Source organism: Agelaius phoeniceus, chromosome 1 (genome assembly GCF_051311805.1).
Source record: "Agelaius phoeniceus isolate bAgePho1 chromosome 1, bAgePho1.hap1, whole genome shotgun sequence".
Taxonomy (NCBI): domain Eukaryota; kingdom Metazoa; phylum Chordata; class Aves; order Passeriformes; family Icteridae; genus Agelaius; species Agelaius phoeniceus.
In genome coordinates this window covers 7,584,168-7,607,444 of record NC_135265.1, presented here as the reverse complement: position 1 = coordinate 7,607,444, position 23,277 = coordinate 7,584,168, and the positions used below count along the sequence as shown (strand labels likewise).

Sequence of the window (23,277 nt, the reverse complement as noted above, 5' to 3'; positions counted from 1 at the left end):
ACCTTGGTGCAGCTTTCCAGGGACAGAGCCTTGCCACACATCCCAGAGGTTCACACCTCAGCTTGCACACAGAAAAATAATGCTTGTGAAGTGTGGTGTCTCTTGTCTCTCCCTGATTGATGCACCAGAAGTAATTATATTTCAGGAGAATTAGGTGCCCATTGATTTCACAGGAAAGGGGATGCTTTGCGTGTTGATCACTCAAAAGGAGAGAAGAAACTGAGAAGTGATTTGCTTAATATCTGAGAAGAAAAAGCAGGAACTCTTCTTATAATTCAAGGTTTAACCAAGCCAATGGCTAAACCAAAAGCTCTTTCTTTCTTTCTTTTTTTCCTGTGAGGGAACTGCAGACATGTCCATGCATCCTTATTTTATGCCCATCTGTAGCACTTTGAACTCTGCTCCTTCTCAGTTTGCAGCATTTTCATAGGCAATGGGTGTTCACTAGAAATAGGACACAACCTGTGCAATCTCAGAGTGTTGTTCACACTCTAGTTTTCTTCCAGCCACCCAGCTGTTGAAAGATATTTAAATACAAAATCTCACCCAAGACTTTAAGCAAGTATCTCAGAATTGGTGGTAATGGGAGAGGTGAGACTCCAGGACACTTGTGGCAAGTGCCAATGGCAGGTGATGCTGATACCCTTGAGGGTTACCTGTGAGAGCTTTTGTTTTACAAAAATCCCACTCCCCACTTGAAGATCTTGACTACTCTCTCCCTTGTCTTTATTGGGAATGGCTTATACCTTACACAAGATGCATTTTGAGCAGGAAGTTCTTCATTTTGTTCCTCAAACTCTGGTCTTGATTTCTTTAATTTTGGTGTTTTATCAGGCAGATCCTCTTCCATCTCGGTTTTTACCCTTAGGTGTTTTAATTACAAAGAAATGCAAAATATATCTGTGCTTGACTGTTAATAGTCTCATTTCCCTCCTGCATGACTTCATACACCAATAGAAATACTCACTATACTTTGAGCTCTGGCAGTAGTGGGGTTTTGCATATTTTTACCTCAGATTTGTCATAATGCAGTTGCAGTGTTTATCTCTTATTTTCATTTCATATTTATTTTATGCACTATTGGCATAAAAGTAGCAATTATCTTGATTAGGACAGCTTTGTTTAAGGTTGAGATTACTGGCAAAATGCTTAGTTTACCACTGACAATATCTAGGGCTTTTTCTTTTATTAAACATCAACCAGGGTCCATTTGTCTGGAATTTATACATTACTATGTTCCCATTTCTGCCATTGAAGGCTGACCCTATAATCCAGAGATTTCCAGAAGCAGGAAACAAAAATGTTTTTAGGTGTTGTGCAAAATGACACTGATGATGCCGTAGAAAAATGCCAAACACCTTGCAAGAGAGAATTCTTTTTTACAGCTTTTAATTCTCATTTTCTGACTCGTTTGACACTTTGAGAAAAGACATAGTGAAAACTCTGATAAGTTTTATGACCAGAGTCCACCCTTGGAAGTTTCCAAAGCTGAGTGGGTAAAGCCCTGATCAGCCTGGTGTGATGTGAGAGGTCACCTTGTTCTGAGCAGGGGGTTGGGTTGGAGACTTTCTGAGGCCTCTTCCAGCCTGAAGGATCACAGCACCCCAGACAGAATAATCCTTTTAGTTACAGATCAAAATATCTCTTTAACAAATGACTTGCCTGTTGCTCTCTATGATTGCAAAACTGCATCCCTCGTGTTCCCAGAGAGTTCAGGTTATACTGATCACAACCTTGGCTGGTAATTTTCACTCCTAAACCACTTTTGCTTGGCTGATAGAGCAGCCAAGACTTGGCCTCAGATCTAGAAGTGTGAGACTAAGCTGTGCTGCAGATTTCTACCTCAGGCTGTGGCCAGGTGATTCTGTTGCAAACAGTAAATGACATTTTCCTTCACATTTGGGACTTTTAGGGCAGCTACAAGTGATACCACCACATAACTCCCTCAAGTGCATTAATCTGACTGGACTCCTTATCATCCACCATTCAAACATCTTTTGAGCTTTTCTTCTTGATGGATATTCTCCATGTCATTTTAATGGAAATTCGCTGGAGCTGCAACAAATACTCTCACTCAACAAGGAATCAAGTTTTTTATGATTAGGAAGTGACATGGTGAATGCAGAAAGATGATCTGATATTTCTTCTGTATTTTTGTAGGGAACATATTTTTTTGCTTCCTTTGAATGATGTGGAAGGACAGAAAATCACCCTGGGACCCAATAAAGTAGTATGATTTAAGTAGCTAAAAAGCCTCCATATTTAAGACCAGAGATCCAGCCCACAAAACCTCAATAAAACATGAAAAAATTCCTTCATCATATCAGGCTTTTTCTCAGAGGGAAAATGTGAAAATTCATTACTTTTGCATTCCTTGGTTTAGTCTCAGTGCACCTCCTTTGCCAGTACATTTACGTTTGATATGAATGTGGGAAGGTTTGGCCCAGACTCAGCTGCATCTTAACAGCAAGGTCTGGAGTGAAACCCCTGTACAAAAAGGGGCTTTTTTTGCAATCTGTCCATTTGAATCTAAGGTGTATAACAGGAGGAAAACCCTGGGAAATGAGGAAGTTTTCATTTTCAATCTGATCTAGAGATAGCCTCTGTACCTCAGGTACTATGACAACACCAACATGGCATCTTCCTCCCCCAACATTTTTATAGGCCATTTTGAGAAAATGTGCTTTTCTTACATCTCTCACAGAATGAGATCTAGGGAAAAAAAAATAAAGCCTCATAGATATTCTATTCTTTGTGGGTTTCAGTACTCTGAGGCTGACTTTCTTTATCTGAGAAGGAACACAGGCTACAATGCTTACATCCTACTCACAATACTTTATTTAAAGCCACATTGATAAGAGACTGGGAGAATTTATTTTATCAAATAAAACCCATTCAATGCATTTGATGCTGGCTCTCCTGACTCTCCAAACAAGCCTAGGAACAGTCCTTCTGAATAGAAGGAAATAATTAATTTCACAAAGTATTAGCTGGCTGCAGAGCACAGACATTCATTTTTTCAATATTTTGAAAGAAAAATCTTTTGAGGATGTAAGACCACAGAAAAATGCAACAGCTGTTGTACTAAGAGGCAGTTTTAAGAGCATCAGGATTTCACTTCCTCTCCTTAATTTAAGGTTACTTTTTTCTGTCTCCATTAAAAGTATTTGTGTTTTCAAAATGCAACAAATGTTTTTTTTTCTTCTGTCAGACCCTTTTGTGAGGATCCTGTCTTCAACCTGTCAGCTTGATGCCACAAGCCTATGCCCAGGCTTCTGTCCAAGCTCAATTTCAAGACTGTGTTCTCTAAGATTGGGCTAAGCCATATTACTTTTTTGCTCTGAGTTCTCCCCATCCTCTGCATCCCAGCAGACCCAGGTCCCCAGCACATTGTTTTGTCATGTGATTCACATCTAATTCCCCTCACTGAGCCCACAGTCTGAGCTGAGCAGGGAGGGAGGCTGATCTGCAGTTTCTGGTGACTTCCATTAGAAAGGCTGAGGGGAACCCATCCCAAAGGCTTGAGATCAAACATCACTCTGAGTGGAAGGAGCTCAGGAAGTCTCCATCCCAACCTCCTGCTGAAGCAGAGTCAGCTCTGAGGTCAGACCAGGTTGCTCAGAGCTTTGCCATATCCTGAAATCCTGCAGGAACTGGGACTGCACAGTCTCACCAGGCAACCTGTTCCAAAGGCTGACTGCTCTCACAGGGAGAAAGATTTTCCCTATATTCAGCCTGAACTCTTCTTGTTTCAGCTTGTGCCTGTTGCTTCTCATCCTCCTGACACACCTCACTGTGAAGAACTTGGTTCCCTTTTCTCATAAACCTCCCCAAAACATTGGAAAGATGCTGCCAGGTCTCCCCAAACCCATCTCTACTCCAGACTGAATCAGTCCACCTCCTTCAGCTTTAACTCTGAAAAAGTTAAATGTTCCAGTTCCTGACCATCCTGGGGGCTTTCTGCTGAACTTGCTCCAATTTATATCAGTCTTGCAGTGAGGCCTCAGAACAGAACCACAGATGTGGTCAAATGAGTGCCAAGAAAAGGAGACAACAGCTGAGGCAAAGATTATCTCTAGTACTTGCTTTGTTATTAAATTATAATATTCAAGAGGAACAGAATTGGTGGGATCCCAAATGAAATGGTTGAGTGCTATCCATCCTGTGCAATCCTAAATAAGTCAGAAACAGCTTTAGTAATAGTAAACATATTCCATAAGAGTATTTAGTAATGCAACACTGCAAAAAATCCTCAGAGAATTACATCAAGGAATAAGTTTTTCTTTCTAAGTGGATCAATTTTGAGAATTTCATTGCTCAAGCCAAGCTACATGTCTTTTCTGAAAAGTCTTCACTCCTAATATCCTAAAACTTTGCCCAAGTATTTACAGCTTCTAGTCTTGACTTCTAAGGAAGTCTTGGCTTGTCTTCCAGAGAAGAAGCTGGAGGGAAAGATAAAGTAAATAGAAAGTTAAATAAACTTAAAATTTACTTCTGAGGATCACTAATTCTTCAAGAGATTAGAATAATGACAGAGCAGCTGCTGTTGAAAAGTTAATATTTGCTGGCTCTTACTGCATGAGGGTGCTTAAGCCATCTTTGTTAACATGAATGGAAGAGTCTGAAAAAAAGGAGATTATATTATCTCAGACAGCATCCTCTTTTTCCTGAAAAGTGAATATGATAGAAACCTCTGAATTTTAGAATTATATATATTTTGATTTTTTTAATTCTTCGATTTTTTTGGGTTACTACCAACCTGTTCTCCATCTCATTTTTCTGACAGCATGTTAATTCACTTCATATCTCTTCCAGTTTAATGTTGGACTTTAAACCTTCACATGTTCAGGGAGTTTGCAGTGGAACAGCTGAACACTGTTGTCTTTGAGAGAAGACAGATATGCTCCTGTTACACCAACAGGAGTGTATTTTCCCAAGGGTGTAATTGGAGAGTTTATTCTTCCTGTACCAATTGCCCAGGGGAAACAGTGGGGAGCTCAACACATCAGGTGCCTCCTGACACTACTGAGACACTAAATACTCACATATATGCTCTGACATTTAGTTCTCAGAAAACTCAGTAATTTGTTAAGATTCACCAGGATTTGGCTTGAGACACATCACTTGGCACTCAGTCAACTCCCCACCAGCCCTGAGTGAATTATTGCCTGCAAACAGAGCATGGGGTCAGTACAGAGATCCCCAGCTTGCTTTCATGTACCCATGATAAACCCAAAAGCTCACAGGCTCATGTGGGGCAGTGCCTTTTATTTTGTTGTGCTGATACCTCACCTGGCCCAGGCAGAACCTTCTGTGCCCTCCCAAAAGCAGATTGGATGGGGAGATCTCAGACTCGTCCACAACAATAATGAATGTGCTGTATTTTCACTTGCTTAGGTAGAAGTATTTCATGCATGAGTCCCTGTCCACACTGCACACAAGGTTTCCTCCTAAGACAAGCACCAGATAAACTCTGTAGTACAGCCCAAGCATGAAGTGATGTAGGACAGCTGTAGGAGGGCAAAATCTGAAGGATTTCTACTAGAAGTATAGATTCTGCCTTAAGGCTTCTTGTTTTTTCACATTTCCAGCTTTTAAACTCCATTAATAAAAGCTAAAAATACACAGACTTCAAATAATTACTTCTCCATGAATGAAATTGAAGTTGCTAAGGGATTCAGAGTAGGAGGAAAAGCATTCAGAATATGATTTCTGCATCATGTCTGGGCGTATGAAATTTAAATGCATGGGGATGCTAGAAAATCTGAGCAACATCATTAGAATTACTAGCAGTAACAGGAAAATGCTAATAAGAAGCATTATAGGAGCTGCTTTTCAGGCCAGTACCACTTCTGGATAATCAGAGCTAAAGATTTTTATACTTCCAAAACTACATGTCCTGCTGTAGAATGATAAACTCCTCATTAATCTCTTCTAGCAAGTATCCTCATCCTTACATGTACTTTGGATTTCCATCTGGACTTCACCAATTCCAGTGCCTAGCAAATGGATCCCATTGTGTTTGCTAAATTAAGAGTATCCTGTGCCACCAAGCTTCTCCCAGTGCAAGTGGAGACTCAGCAGATCTTTAAAAACAAATGCATAAATCCACACAAAAGCCTAACTAGAATAAAGTATGCTGAAAGCAGCATATGTGCTAAGGTTTTCTCATTACCACTGAAATGAAAATACAGACAGACTTTGGTAAACATTTGAAAGTTTGTTATGCAACAGATTTTATCCTCTGAAACAAGTTTAATTTTATTTCAATACAGTTCTGACAGTCTACATTTTTTAATCACCATTATGTTGAGAATGCAAAAAAGCATCAAAATCTCCTTCACTGAAATGTTCACTCCTGACAGTGATTCCAGCCAAGTTGGAAAGATATCAAAACCACAAGTCCCAGAACCAAGAAGGATCTCATATATTGCCAAGAAAATGCCAAGCACTCGGAGCCAAGGAGGCTCATCCCACTGAAATCAACACAAGTCCTGCCACTGAAGCCACAGCTGCAGCCAGCTCTAGCCATAAATTTACCTTCAACACCACCATAAGTCAAGCTCTACTGGTATAAAACAGCACAGTTCCCACTTAAACCAAGCAGAAAACCTGGAGCCACAAATGAACTTTGTATTTAGCACAAGCCCCAGTGATGGCACATTGCTCAGAAGGCATTCTGCCTTTGGTATATGTTATTTCACTATTCCAATGCATTAGTCCTGCAGATAACTTATTTTGTGAATATCAATGGACTTCTATTTAATTTGTGAAGCTGTATAGGATCTTTTAGGTAGATAATTTAATGCTTGCCAACTTCCATTAATTTTTAACTAGGCTTTCTAGCCTGGAAGACATACTGAAACATTCTCATTTCAGATCAGGTGGGTCTATCTTTTGATTAAAGAGCCAATTTTTTTCCTTTCATTGTGATATGGATGATTAAATTTCTCTGCTAATTATCTGTATCACCTCAGAACACCCTGTGCCTGACATAAAATATTTCAACAAAATAAGACTACATTTAATTGCATTACTCCTTTTCTTAATGATGAGAGGTTGATATAAGCCTGTCAATTCACTTTGAGTTCTTCTCCACCTTGAGGGCAAAGATAACATTTCTTGCTCTTGGATTATGTTCCTACAACCCCAGAAAGTAGAGAAAATTATTAAAATTTTTTTTTCTCCACTTTGTAGTGGAATTTCAGTGGAATTTTAGTGACCAAATTAGGTGACCAAATATTGCTGTATAGGCATTTTAACAAAGAGTTTACTCTTCTTAGATGTGTTTTGTAAGCTAATTTCTTAATTTTTTTGAGGCCAGGTACCTAAGTTTCCTTCCTTTTGAAGAGCTTGATATCATGCTTACAAGCAATCTTGCTGTTTATTGGTGTGAATCAATTGCTAGGATGGTGTTCTGGAGTTCTCCCAAGTCAAGGATTTAGTTAATCTCTTGTGACAATCACTCAATTTTAATTATTTAAGTTTATCAAAGTGTGAACTCTCTAGATTAGGGCCTTCACTTTATCACATTTATAAAATATTGGAGCAAACAGGGACCTGACATCTATCCAATAATATGAAGTATTACCATAGAATTGTTGTTTTTCCAGTGTTAGTAAGATGGGTAGAGACCAAGAGTTTAGCTCTGAATGTCTAAAATATTTAAGAAGAATAGTCAAGTATCTAATTACTTCTGTCATTTTCAGCTCCAAATCAAGGTCTATAGAATGCAAATGATAATTTACATCAACATTTTGCCCTCAGTTAAAGACAGTGCTGCCTAATGTGGAGGTAGAACTTTTCCTAACAGAATCAAAAGGAACTTTGGAAAAGTTGTTATTTTCCTAGGTATTAGTTCAGATTGCCAGCCTTGGGGTTGAAGAACCAGAGTTTAAACCTGCTTTGGACTTTATTTTGGGGAAGTGCTCTTTTGCCTGGGGTCATAAATTAATATATCCTCTCAATATCTTTCTAATGCACCCTATTGTGTCTAATTTAGATACAGTCATTTAAAGGTGAGGAAACAGTTAAGTAAGGAAAATGGTGTTCATTGCAACAAATGCATGGGAAGCAACAAACAAAAATCTTTAGAAATCCTATCAGAAAAAGAAAAAAAAAAGATTTTACCATCCTTCACTTATGAAGACACATAAATGAGGTTTCAGGAAATTCAGCTATTGAGGCTCATGATGGGGAGGTGAGAGGAACCTCTGCAGACTCTCAGTTGACTTAGGCAGACCCAGTGTGTCCGAGTAGATTAATAAAAACATTGGTTTTTTTTCAATTCAGGGATGCAGAGAGCAGCTTACTGGGATACTGTTCCAGATTGCAAGGCAAGATGTATTCTATTACCATCTGTATGGCAGTTGTCTTCTGTCAAGTGGGCAGTTTGCCTTATCTCTCTCTGAGTGACCACAATCCCTCCTCCCTCCAGGGGGACATCTGCTGATAACAGCCATTGAATGTCACTGCATGGCTGATAAGAACTCCAGCATCCTATTGGGAGATGTGAGCCCAGAGGGAGGAGCCAAGCATTCCTACCTGGATATAATCTGGAGATTCTGGAACACCAGCACAGCTTCTCCACTGGATTTCCCAGAGGAACAGCAGCTGCCTCTTCTTCCACTGGATCTTCAGAGGAAGAGACTGCACCCTGTTCTACAGGATCCCTGCTCCAGCAGAGCCACCCCTGACACTGCAGGAGGGCTGAGCCACAATTCCAATGGGACTGCTGCCAACACCCTGACCCACAGGGTGTCAGGTTGTGTTCTGACTCTGTCAGGGTTGTTTTAGTTTACTGCATTGTTTATTTTATTCTTTTATTTTTCTTCCCTATTAAAGAACTGTTATTTCCTGTTCCCATATTTTTTTGCCTGAGAGCCCCTTAATTTAAAATTCATAGCAATTCAGAGGGGTGGGGAGGGTTTACATTCTCCATTTCAGGGGAGGCTCCTGCCTTCCTTAGCAGAGATGTCTTTCCAAACCAAGACAGATACTGCACAGGAAGGTATGAGAAAATAAAACTGGTCCAAAACTTTGGGGTCCCTCCCTCTCTCTCTGTCAGTGAAGCGACTGCCCAGGCAACTCACCTGGCTCCTGCGTGACCATCCTGCATGAAAGGGGGACCAAAATTTGAGCCATCCCTTTGAACAAAAAGTCTTTGTGCCTGGAGTCTGGGGAAGATGGCATCTGCTCACGCTGATCACTGGGTTGCCATTGCAGCTCCTCTGATGGGGAGCCACCTTTCCAGGGAGAACAATTTCAGTGTTTTGGGTGCCACCACCTCCAGCAGGCACATTCCCCAGCTGATCCCAAACCCAAGGATTTTAAAGATGCATTTCCCAGAGCAGAAGTGAGCGAAGGATCCTGGCCAAGGCTGCTGGCAGGAGGAGACTTTGAGCTGCAGGCTTGGCGGACAGGAGAAGGCCATGGCCATGATGAAATGCAGGAGGCTTGTCTGGAATTCAGTGTGGAGCCTCTCTGTAATTTCTGTGGGCTTTCATTATCTATTTTGTTTTCTATTTCAGTCTCAGTTATTCTCTTGCTTTTTTTCTCTGAGAGAGAAGTAGAGTTCAGTGGTTGGTTTGGCAAGAGGTTACGTGCGTATAATCTTTTGCATAACAAAATATAATTAGAAAATGTAAATATAACTTAACTCTATTACTGCACTGAACAATAAAATGACCACAACACAGACTACTGTGTTGCTCTGATAATTCATCATCCAAATTACACACCACATCTCCATTAGACTGCCCTTTTCCACAAAATTCATCTTGCCTTGTTGCAGCTGAAAAACAAAACCAATTTATTAAACACCAATACAAATGAAACAACAAAGTTCAGTGTTTGGAATACAACATGAGGAAACATTTTGAGGATTATATTCTTCTCTTACAGATAAGAATATATTTTTATGCTGACATTTTAAAATGCAAAACTATTCTTCATGAGTGATTTTGTTTTGAAATGCAGCTGTTTTACATCATGGAGGTTCATAATACATTAACTCTTTCTACAGGATAGATCCTTGTTTAACTGATCTTGGCTTTCAACTACTGGATTTTTTACCAGGTGTCTTATGCACATCATGAATATGGACAATGTGCCTTACACAAGGAAAGTTAACCAGAAACAACAAGGGCATAAAAAGGCAAATCCTAGTTACAAGACAGCAAAACCTTCTCCCTACACAAGCAAGGAGAAAATGTGGAAGTTTCTGTGGGAATTGTGGTGAAATTGAAAACCTTTTATTTATCAAAAATAAAAAATGAAAACTTTTATTTATCAAAACCTGCTAATTGTGTCTAAAGCTGTTTAGTTTTAAAATAGATGATTAAGAATTTACTAAGTCACTCATTTCCATTGAAGCTAAGTCCTGTAAGTCCCCCACCAAATGAAGTTTTACAGGTTGCTGAAAATAAAAACAATCAGGCTACTGTTTCTCATAAACTAAGCTAAAATATACTTTTAAAATATACTTTTTGTAACCAAAACTTGCATATTTATAAGAAAAGTTATTGACTTCTGTAATATCTATATGCAAGATGTTTTACAAATTGAACCCATCTCAACTGTCATTTATACAGTTAAAAAAAAAAAAATCAAGCAAGAGGAATCACTGATTCCAAGGATGAAATAGTGGCAAAGTCAAAATGTAAACAACAAGTTTTGACCAATCCATACTGTAAAAGGACACAGAGATCAAGCACAGAGCCAAATGGGAAGAGTTAGAATAACTTTGCCACAGTGGCTCTGAAATGGAAATATGAGGAACAAAAGGAATTAAAGCCAGTGGAAGACTTGGAGCACTAAAGCAAGATGTGAGTGGAATTCTGACATTTGGGTCTACAGATGAAATCATAAGAATTTCAGCTCAGCCCACACCTCCCTCTGGTACCTTTTCAGCTCCACTGGCATTGAGGTTTGTGACTTGCACAGTTGTCCTGGGTTCACACAGACCTACCTGGGTGCCCCAAACAAGTGCCCTGAGTTTCAATAACCACAGTGCTCCACAGCTCATTTGTGTGCCTGGGCTGCCTGAAAACCAACATCCAGCACCCACCCTACAGCTTTGGGGCAAGGAGTCCTCTCCTCAGCCCTTTCCATAAGGAACAAGGTGGATCCCCAAGACCTCTAGGGCCAAGAGCTACAACACACATGCAGACACTCTTAGAAGTTGAGGAGGAGAGCTTGGAAGCAGTTTTTATGGAGAAAAATGACATTATTTTCTCAAAAATTTACTGAGAGACAAAATTTATATTCCTGTGTCTGCTGCTGTAGCTAGAAGTGGATTGAGATCCTAACCCCAGGCAGCCACTCATTTTCTTTTGTCTCCCATTCAGTTCCACACAAATCCTTGCTACCTTCTTGAAATTCAAGTGTTCTGTGTTTTTGTAGAATACAAAGAAAATAACTTTTGAACTCAAAACAGATCTGGGCCAAAGTCATAGTGGAGCAATTTGATGTAACTCCAAATGCTGCATGAGTTTGGCCATTACAGTTTTTATGCCTTACTTCCTCTTGAAATAATTGATTTTTAAAAAAATAAAATAAAAAGTAGGCATTTTTTGGTACAAGAGATACAACTTGTCCCTAAGCAGCTGTAACATGCAGTCTGTTAAAGCAGTTGCTCTGGTACTATTTACCCCTTTGTAAGAGAATTTGAAATGAAAGGTGCTCATGAGACAAGAGCTGGGAATATGTCTTCTGGTGCTCTCTTTTTTTTCTGATGTTCCTCAGGCTGCTCTTGCCTGTGCAATAAATACTCCATCTATTCTGGTTTCAGCTGAGTCTGAACTCTGTGTGAATTTATGCGTCTATGAAGTGAATAAATTAGATGTGAGCTGAGATGAAGGCATGTAAGAGAAATTATTTTCTTTCCCTTACAACTCCCACAGATTAGTTCTAGTTCCATAGCTATTGTTTTTAAAATTAAAAATGGCAGACTACCAGTTGAGTTAACAAAATATCTCTGCAATACTTACAGAACGGAATCCAGGCTGGCTCCTGCACAGGTAAAATGGATGTGGGTGTTTCTTCTTCTTTCATGTGCATTACAGAAAACTGGCTTGGCCTTACTCCTCTGTGAGAGATGCTGCACAACCTCCTGGCCAGTCTTGTGCAATGTGCTTATAATTCAGGCCCCCTCTTCTTCTTTCTCTCCCCATCTACTTCCAAACCCTTTTAAATGGCTTGCCTTCAAAGACAATCAACCTACCCTTCACATTTGCTTTCATTTTCCCAAACTGTTTTCCATGGCTTATCTCCATGTTTTCTATCATCCTCCATGATACATTCCACGTATCTTTTCCTTTAAAGTAGCCTGTGCTCTGCAGTGGTCTAGAGCTCAATTCTAAGGCCTGAGCTAACAACAAAGCCATTTGTGCACTTATTTACCATTTGTGTAATGATGAAGTGGAAATCTGTGTACTGCCCCACAGCCTGCACAGCTCCAGCCCATAAATGTAAAAGGAACTAAAATGCTGTGACATTTTTATGAATACAGAAGCACTTAAGTGATGGAAGTAAGTTTGTAAATCGTATTAATTACAGAGGATTGATGCAGCACAAAGGAAAGATGGTTCAGTGAAGATTTGTCATGTCTGCTGATATTATTCTGTGACCTCAGGCACAGTTCTTGAAATGTCTATAAAGGTCTTACTGTCTTCCACAGGGCTGAGTGCCAGGGAGCAGCAAAAGCAGGGCTGCTCCTCAAGGGAGAAGGAGCTGGGAGACACAGGGCAGCACCCCACAGACCTGGGCAGGGCTGTGCTGATAAGAGCCTGAGCATCCATCCAGGTGAAATGAATGGGGTGTCAGATCCAGGTCTATCCAGCAAGATCCAGCATGAGAGCAGCCTGGGACAAGCTACCCTTGAGGAAGGTTTGGGAATTGATGCTAGTAAAGTCCAGGGTAAGGAAGCAAAAAGGGCCTTTGCATGGTGTCCACAGATGCTTAATTCAGCTGCCCAATAAGATGTTCAGGTGCAAGGCACACACACATGGAGGGTCCAGGTCTCTGTCCCAGGGGGTGACCCTGGTCTTGGGGCAGTACAAAGATGAGGTCAATCAGGGAATAGGGAGGGAGTGGCTCAGGGACATAGGAACAAGGGAAGGAGCCAATAGTGTCTTAACAGCATTTTGAGGGAAGATTCTTGTGTCTCCCTAAACCAGGGAATGCCCCCAAGGGTTTCCACAGGGGTGAATCCAGGGAGGGCAGTGCCAGTCCAGCCAGTGCCAGGACAGCAGGAGGCTGGGCTGGGCTCAGGGACACCTGCAGACTTGGACACCTGAGCACAAGCTTAAACAGCTCCTAGACATGGCCAGAGATGTGGACACAGGTGCAAGATGAGGCTGGTCAGGCAATTCATGCACTCACAACACTGAAGTAAAGCACTCATAACCTATGAGGATCCAGATCTTTGCTTCTCTGTGCACCAGTCCATGGAAAAATGAGGACACTTCTAGCTCTATCCAGGCTTCTCCTTAGGAAACAGGTTGTGATGTTCAGGATTTGTCCTAAGAATATCACTTAGAAGCCAAAAGTCATTGCAGTCAGGCAAAGAGCTTTGCCAGCAATGTTACAACTGTTCAGGTCTTAACCTGCACACTCTGCTCTTGAATATTCAATATCGAAATGGGGAAAAATTGTCATTCAAATAAGAGAATTTGTAGGTCTGCTTGCACCCAGCAGCCCCACCCAGCTCCTCCAGGCATTGGGTGGGGTCCAGTGAGCTGCCTCCCACACCCAGCCTTGTTCACCCTTTCAAAGCACAGCTGTAGCATCTTCTCTGTGAAGGAGTTCTGTGCCATCCAAAAAAATCCTGAAATCTGAGATTTCAGGATACATAAGATTCAGGATGGGACCTCCATGCAGTTCTACTTCAGCACAGAGAGGCTGGTTGGGAATGATTAAAGAACCCTGAACCCTGCAGTCACAGGAGCTCCTTACAGAGCAGAGCTGTTGTCACGGTTTGACACTGGCACAATGCCAGTGCCCCCATGAGGATACCCTCTCCCTGGTTTCTGCTGTGAGATGTGACCAGGAATAAGCAAAGTAGGCTCCTACTTAGGGAAGAAAGAAAACAAAACTTTATTAACTACACTACAACTATATATAAAAAAGGAACACACACAGGGAAAATGAAAACCTTACAAATACATTTCCTCCTCCCCCCACCAAATTTCCTATACAATACATCTATTCCCCAAATCACCAACTCTTGGTCCAGAACCACCCTTCAGATTATCAATCCTCAGTTCATCAAGAAGAGAGGAGTCCTTCTTGTGCCATGGGCTTCCCCTGGAAACACCATTGAAGCCTTGTGTGTTTCCGTGTCACTCGTGGCACCGCCTGGAGTGCATCTGCCGTCGTGACTTCTTCCTTTCATGTCCAGTGCTCTCACCACTGAACATGGACCAGAACTGCTTCTAGGGTTGTCTTTTTAAGGATGCTCTGTCCCAATCCAAAAAGGCACAGTCTCTCCTTTGGGACACCTGTCCCCACAATCTCTCCTTTGGGACACCTGTCCCCCCCATATTTTTTCACCCCCTGGGGCCGAGGGGCACCAACACTGAACCCTCTTGGTTCTGTGGCCATTGCCTCCCCCTAGATGCAGTCTCTGTGTCAAAAGGAACATGGTTCTGTCCATGGCTATACAAAAAGAGTCCAGCTAAAGCCACTCCATCATCTCTTCCCACTAGGGTTCTTCTCTATTCTTCTACTATCTCTCACTCGCCCAGACCTCTCTCACACTGGCCCATTTCCTTCCTCATCTTCCACTCTGTCTTCTAGGAGAGGTCACTGTTCTGTAAAGTTCTCATTCTCCAAAAAGGGGTTAAAAGCTCCTACAAGTGGCCAGCTGAACCCCCCCTTCTTCTCCGTCCCAGCAGCGGCTCTCTCTCTCTCTCTCTCTCTCTCTCTTTCTCTCTCTCTCTCTGTGTCTCTCAGGGGGGGCTGCCCGATGGCTCCCGGTGTCTCTCTCTCTCTCTCTCTCTTCCACCCTTCCACCCCCGGGCTCAGGCCTACCTCTCCCGGCCTCATGGCTTTTCCCCTCCGCCCACCCAGCCAGCAGGTGGGCCGGGGGAGAGACCCGAACTCTTTCCCGCCGGAAACCCAAAAGGACCCTGCCAGGGGAGAGCTCTGCTTTTAACCCTGTGTTCTCAGAGGCGGATCCATGTCCTAAATGGCCAGATTAGATGCCAATATTAAAGCCTGAATATCCATTGGCCCAAACACAGCATCCCAAAAAACACATTTCCTGTCAAACCACCACAGCTGTTCTCTGTGCAATTGTATCTCCTGACTCAAGGAGTTTGCACCAGTCTCTGCCTTCAAACACATTTCCCAGAGCAAGCAGATTGTGCCCAGCCTGACACCACAGCACAAAGTTCCCACAGAGATTGGGAGGGTGCCTGGGACACTACAAGACATCAATCACCAGGACAAATGCCAGGATTTGACTTTTCCTAAGGACATTCTGAAATCAAAGGCTGATGAGGAGAATTCCCTAGACTTCAAGAGGAATCTCCATGGTCAGAGCAGTCAGTGGGTTCTCCACTGGTACAGCAGTCCTCCTTTTCTGCCTACACATCATTCAAATATCCAATTTTTTTTTTAATAATTTCTTCCCAGTCTGAAGCATCTGACTTTCCTCTGGCTCTTTTGGAGGTGCTGCCCTTGAAATGAACTGTAGAGCCATGGGCACAGTAATTCATCACACACTTTTCACCACTGATCATTTGTTGCTTACCCCATTTTTCCCAGGGACTTACTTTAACTCCAAAATTGATGGTGAAATAAATAGACAAATAAATCAGCCAGACAGAAATATCTCCCCCTCTATTACCTAATGCTCTAAGATATGCTGGTTTCCTCCTCACCTCCAAATTTAGTTTTGACTGTGGAGCAGCTCAGATAATATTCAGTCTCCATTCCTCTTTCAGGTTATCTGTATATAAAACCAGCATGAAAACAGCAACCTGCTGGCTCTGGAAAACTACAGTGCTATTGGAAAGAGCTTTCTGAGTTTCAGGGGTTTTCACCACAACCTTCTAGCACACCAGGGTGCAGATATACAACTTCATAGCAAAAAAAAACCCTGAACCTTGTCAGTACAACAGCTCTCAGCAGCTTTCTGGTTCTCACTGCTGCCAGGGGTTTCAGGGACTAAAGGAGACCTGTAACAGGAGCCTTACAAATGCCATAAGCTGATCCTGACATGCTTTTGGCACTGCCAGAGGGACAGACAATAGTGCCCCACTGTGCTGTCTGGTCTTTTTTCAATACAGATAAAATCTGAACACAGAGACAGAACAAAGAACAGCTGAGCAGTGTCCAGTCAGATGCTGATTTACTTTTTGGAACTAACATATTTTTGACACAGCATTTCTGGTTATAAACAGAGCCTGGCAAACCTAAAAATTATGAGCAAGGACAGAAATTTGAAGTGGCTTGATGAGGCCAAGAAATCTTCTTTACCAGCACACCCAACAGGGGAAAACAACAAATGAGAAATTACATTAAAACAAAAAAGTATTACATTGATTTGTGCTTCAGCCAGCACAAGTCAACACAATTCTGTTCAGGTCAGAGAACTTATCCTGATTTACATTAGATGAGCACCTGGCCCCATATACTTTATGATTCATCACAGCAGATTTAACTTTCATGGGTATGACCTCCTAACTCTGGGATCTCTCGTGTAGAGCTGGTGTCAAATGCAGTCTGTCACAGATGTGTATGTTTGTAGCTATTATTTCAAGCACACACCAAATGAGGCTTGAAATCCCTGTACATACTTAGAATTAAGATGCAGCATTGCTTCATGCCTTGACTGCAAGTAGCTGCATCCCCACTAAAAGTGCTCAGTAAATGTGTGGCAAGGAGCCTGACTGGCAGGGGAAGAGCAGGAGCTGCAGCCCCTCAGGGGCTGTTTTCTGGCTGTGAATGCAGCTTGCTGGAGACCCCAGGCCTTGCTAGAAACAAGCTGTCAGAGGGAAAAGAGAAGATCTGTTTGTGCAGCTGGCTCCTGTCAATCAGTTTTTAGTTTATTCCTGATGTTCAGAATTGCTCCCGCTGCACAAACTTTTCATCCAAAGAAAAGAGCACCAAAATAACCCTGTTTGAAAGTAGCCCTGGGTGGAGACATTTGTAAAAAGAACAGTTCTTAACAAAATAATTCAGGGAGCAGTTCACACAGCAAAGATGACTGATTGGAAAGATGACACAAGCCTTGAGCATGAGGTGTGTACGGGTTATATCATGTAATGGGGAACTTCCTTGGGAATAACCAGAACATATCTGGCCAGTAATAAAAGCAGTGATGTAATTTTGCAATCCAGTAGAGGGCAAACTTAGCCTATATATTCTCAAAGTGCTCCTAAGACAGTGCATGCCTGATGTTCAGACATGTTTATCTTTCATTTGATAACCTACGAAGATATTTAGCAACCTGCAGCACCAGAATTTATAAGATGAAGCTGCTTCAATCATACCCATAATTCAGTGACTGTTCAGACAAATCAATGTTTATTACAAAATCAACAAACTGATAAGGAACAACATACACTTTGAATATTTTCCATTAGCATGCTTTTTCATCCCATTAATTCCAATATTTGATTAATCAGCACTTACACAGCTATTTTCTGGAGTTTGCCCACATACATAACAGATAAATGAGGAATTCACCTCCCTACTCTTAATAACACATATCAGAACACCTGCTTCAAGCAGATTTGTTTTGAGTTAGCTGCTGTCTAGAAGAGTAACATCTGCTTTAAACCTGGGGTTGTGGGCTATATGAAGCAACATAAGCATGTTTGGAGAACATTTTCTTGAAGAACTTCTTTCCCCTAATACAAAATCCTGCTGCTGTTATTGGCCATGGACTTTGCCCACAGCCTTCCCAGCAATACCTCACCCTGGCCAGATGAGCTGCATGGTCCATTTTTGTTTCTCAAAGTCTTTTTCACATGTGTGTCTGTCTCCTGTTCCTCTCACAGAAATCATGGCTCACAGCCAGCAGCTGGAGGTGCAAGGAGCTCAAGCTCAGCTCCTCAGCACCAGGGATGAACAGCAAAGCTGGTGCCTGTTCTTGTTGGGAGCCCTCAGAGACTGCCACGACAAACTTAACCTCAGAGCAAAGGTGTGGGGACATCATCACTCACAGGGACTGAGGGAAGGAGGGGTTCTGCTCACACAGGTGAGATTTAGGGGCCAAGTGACTTTTCTTGTTAGTGGTGATTTTCTTGTGGAAGAGCCAAAGGAACCAGAACTGCAGTAGTGTGAGTGCCATCCATAGTGAGAGGGACTCTCTGGGGAGGCTCAGGTGAACTTAGTCCCCAACAGTCTCACAGCTCAAGACACTTGAGTTTTACTTGCAAAGCTGCCACTGGCCTTTATGGGTAACCTTTGAGTAAAGGGTTTACTCTGTTACTGCAATAAGGCAAACTGGCAGCCTGTATCAAGTGCTGAGATGAAAAGCACTGAATTCATGCCTGAATTTTGGGAAATGCCACTATTTCTGTGAGGAGTCTCACTCTTGCAGAAAGCTGAGCAGCCTGGCTCAGACCAGCCAACCATTTATGCTTTTACTTTGAGCTTCAGTGACCATCCCCACACTAAAATTTCAGCATATTATTAAACACCCCCTGGCCTGGTGCCAGCATGCTCAGTAGGACCCAGATTTCTGTTGGCTCTTCAGAAACCATCAATGATGTCCTCTCTTGGGAGTCTCTTATCTTCTCTGGGACCTTTAGGGGATGCACACATGGTAAAGCACCCATACAAACATGCACAAACACCATTTCTGCTCAAGCAAATCCAGGAATGTCCACCTGAAATCAGCTCATTCCCTCAAGAGCAAACCCAACACAACCCATTTCAGTTGTGATGCTTTCAGCAAATCCATCTCGTGGTCTGCCCAGCTGCTGCCCTTCCGAATCTAAATGAGCCATGTGTCATTAATTAACCTTTCACATCATTAATCTTGTGAGGGACACCAACCTGCCTGTGTGAATCTGCCATCCCATCCATCAGCACCTTAAACTGACACCACTAAGAGTTACATCCTCTCCCTTCCCCAGAGTTAGCAGCAGCTGCCTTGCCTCATGCCTCCCACAAAACAGATGATTTCCTCTGAAGATGCCTAACAAAGACATCAAAAATCAGAAAGGGAACACAAAGGGAAAAAAAAAAAAGACAAAGAAGTGTAATCAGCACAAATATCTAAATCTTTTTCCATAGGAGATAAAGGCTGTTGCAGCACTCAGTATCAGCCCAATTTTCTTTTCTGCCCTTTCAGTTTTGAAACCTAAATGAGAAGAAATGACTAATGACAAGGTTAACCTCCTAGGCACAGAAATGGACCAATATCTACCCATCTGCTCTCCAGGAAAATGCATATAATGAAATCAAAACTCTTTATCCCAGAAAAATGCTGCACCAGAGCAGGAGCTACACAATCCCTTCCTCATGGGTGAGTTTTCTGCAGAATGAAGGAAAAATAAAAAGTAAGGCTTGACTTATTTGAGTGTGAGTAGGTAGATTATAAAAGATGTGGTTCTAGGAAAGAGCAATAAGGTACAGGTAAATGCAGATCACAGGTGGCATGGAAAAAGGAGAGTACCAAGGAAAGGTCCTGTGGAAGCAGAGCAGCAGAAACCTTCAGGTAAAAATCCTCAGGCTCTGCTGAGAGCTGTGCCATTCCTGCAGCTTGGGGCTGAACTGGATCAGTTAATAACAGAGGCAACATTGGTCACCAGCAAAAGTCCTCATAGCCAGAAACTGGACCACATCCAGTAGAGCTAACAGTACATTTCTGATGAAGAAAATTGAATTCCTCTCATAACTTGAATTCCTAGAGAGGCTAATGATTAAATACTGCTAGTGGCTTTATGCAACATCAAAAATTTGTGGTTTCATGCATTCACTAAAGAGAAAAAAAAACAACTTAGATGGGGTTTGCACAACTTAACATAGTTTCTTGTAAAGCAAAAATTCACTATTTCTTTTTTTAAATTTGAGTGTACTTAATCTTTCCTGTGCATCTGACAAACATCTCAACCCTCTTCTATTTTGCTCTATTAATTTTACATCCATTAGCAATTTCTGTTGTTGCAAACACTGTGGTCAAGGAAGCTGATACTGAGGAATAAGAGAATCATTGTAATATTAGACTGAGTTGGCAAAGATCCCAATTTTGAGCATTCTCAGTGGGTCACATGGAAGCTCTCCACAAGGATCACCAGACAATTGAATCCCTGAAGAGTTCTCTGTCAACCTCTACCCACAGAAATAAATTTGGCCTGCCATTGGTGAGGATGCTCCACCAGGCACCACACACAAAAGAACATCCATCTGCCCATTCTCATCTCCTCTGCTCACCTGGCTCACAAACCACAAACCAGTTTCTTCAAAGGATGTCTGTCTGTTTTAATTCTGGCACTGGGTGAGGTGAACCAGTCACCACAGCACAACTTCTCAAGGAGGAAATGCTAACACTAGAAACTAAATACAACTTGAGAATGGAAGAGGGAATGATGGGAGTTTCTCCTGCAGGAGCTGAGACACTCAGCCCAAACACACCATTTTTTGCAGTGCCTTTTCAAAATTGACTTTTCCAGCATTAAGGGTCTGCGCGTATTTCACTGTCAAAGATCTTAACATTTTAATAGATTTATTTCATTTATGTACTTCAGAGACACACATGACAGGATGATGCTTTCCAAGAAGGCAAGCACTAGATGAATAAGACAGCTATTATAGTGAACTCTGGCTGTGAATTTAATTCTCCTGTTTGACACAGGCATACTTGCTGAACAGTCTGTGCCAGAGATGCATGTTTAAGCAGGGCACTAAATCAATATTTACCATAATTTTGAAAGACGTCTGAGCACAGCCTGGGAAGGAAGACAACACTTGATGAATAACCATCAGTGAAACACAGGGCTCTAAAACTTTCCAGATAATAAACTGCTCACAGGGCACTGGATGTCAAAGACAGTTAAATCCATATTATAAGCAGCCAGACCTGGGTAATGCTGCTTTCAGCCTTCTGTGCTGTGTTCTCAACTACAAAACTTGTGTACCACGATAATTCACTTTTTATCATGAAATGAACTGTCTGATAGTCTGTGACTCATCTGGGCTCTGCCAGCCTGTCTTCCTCCAGGCTTTGTACCCTCACTTCCTAGAGACAGCTTTTGAACCACCCTGTCTGAAACCCTCTGCAGTTCTTCACACAGGGAATCATCTCAAGAAAGGCACATCTCTGACTGCCAAGCCAGTTTTTGGTACTCAGTGACATCTGGATGGACCCTCTGGTGCCAAAGGCTGTCTGAGCAGAACTGATGTGGATCATTTGGTAAAAAAAATCAAAATATGGAGAAGCTAATTTTCCCCACAACATATGAAATACAGAGAAGAGGTTCACTCCAATTTTACTGATGGAAGAAAGGAATTCTTCATTAAAAAAAAAAAACAAACCGCCATTTAATTCCTCACTAACACAAAACTCTAAAGGGAAATAAAAAGTCCATCAAGTTACAGGAAAGTTTCAAGTCTAAAGCATTTTAATTAAATATGAATTATAAATAGATGCATGATTAACAGAAATATATTTTTTTACTATGACAGCTGAAATATTAATCAAAATGGTAAAGTAAAACCAAAATATTTTCTATATTTAAACAAAAGAAACCTGACACAATTAATTTACATTCATTCTCCATTTAAACTTGTATCAAAACTGAAACCAATTTGCTCCTGAAAAATGTGCCTACTTTGATTTAGCTGTATTTCCTGATGGTTGTTAAATTTGAAATGTTTTTGATCATCTCTAATTGAGAGACCTCTAAAACTCTAGAAACTGCTCAAAGCAGAGAGAAAGATGAGAAAGAAAGATGTGAGTAGATGTCCATAGGTATGTCAAATGGCCATTTGATGACAATCCGTGCCAGGAATATGAAGAAAGAAAGGAATAACACACATTTCCAGAAATGTTTGTGAAATATTTTTTATTCCTTCTCATTAACTCCTTCACTTGAATGACTTCCCACACCTGAAGCATCAGGTTTTAGGGCTCTGCTTGAGTCTTACTTTACCAGTGAGGCCCATAAATGTCACATTTCTTAGTATAAAGAGATGAGCATGTGGAGAGTTTTGTAACTGAATCAATAAATCTGTGTTAACACCTTTTCTGTATCTCTCAAAAAACCTCAGCTATGTGCTTCTTTTAGGCTCTGGTTTTTCAAAGGCTTTCATGGTTTCTTAACCTGAAGCAGATGAATGTATATTTCTAAATAATAGAAATATACATTCATTTTTAAAATATGGTTGTTTTTTTTGAAGTGAAATAGATACTCAAATCTCTGCAGCACCGAAGCACCAGAATACAAACTCCTTGAAACAATCTTCATATGTATCTCACACACTGCTGTCAGCATCTTTGGTTCTTGCTCTAAATCAAACACAATGTGAGAGCTAAAATAATAAATAATGAAGTTTTCAGGACGTGCTTTTGGGAGTGTGTGAAAGCATGAAAGAGAACTGTATATTTTGTTTGACAACAGATGAATCCAGTCACACACAGTCACAGAATCACACCATAATGAGGTTGGAAGAGACCTCTAAGGTCATCAAGTCCAACCTATGCCCTAACACCTCAGCTAGACTATAGCACCAAGTGCCATGTCCAGTTTTTTTTATACACATCCACAGATGGTGATTCTACCACCTCCCTGGGAAGAGCATTCCAGTACTTTATTATTCTTTTGTTGAAAAATTTCTTCCTAATATCCAACCTATACCTTCCCTGACATAGCTGGAGACTGTGCCCTCTGGTTCTGTCAGTGCTGTCCGGTGGAAGAGACCAACCCCACCTGTCTGCAACCTCCCTTCAGGAAGGTGTAGAGAGCAATAAGGTCACCTCTAAGCCTCCTCTTCTCCAGGCTCAACAGCCCCAGCTCCTTCAAACCTTCCTCCCCAAGCTTGGATTCACTCAGGGTTCCAAAGTGACCTCCATGCCCTGGCGTGCCACATGTCCCAAGGCACGTGGCACGTCCTTTTCACAGCTCCCCAAGCCTTTCTGAGCAAGGGCAGTGCTCTGGCCACCAACCTCTGCACAGGGACAGGGGCAACCTCAGCTGCAGGGACCCAGTGCAGTGCAGAACTGTGAACAGCTCCTTCCCTGGCACACAACTGCATGTGGAGTAGGGCAGAAAGGGGAAATATCCTTTCAAATTCTGCTAAAGTAATGTGGCCACATCA

General features: G+C 41.7%; 1 protein-coding gene across 1 annotated transcript in view; it reads right to left on the bottom strand.

The window, feature by feature from the left end:
• The window catches only part of DPP6 (dipeptidyl peptidase like 6), a 570,302-nt gene that overhangs the window by 508,032 nt on the left and 38,993 nt on the right, over positions 1-23,277 (bottom strand). The gene's annotated exons all lie outside the window — the stretch shown is intronic.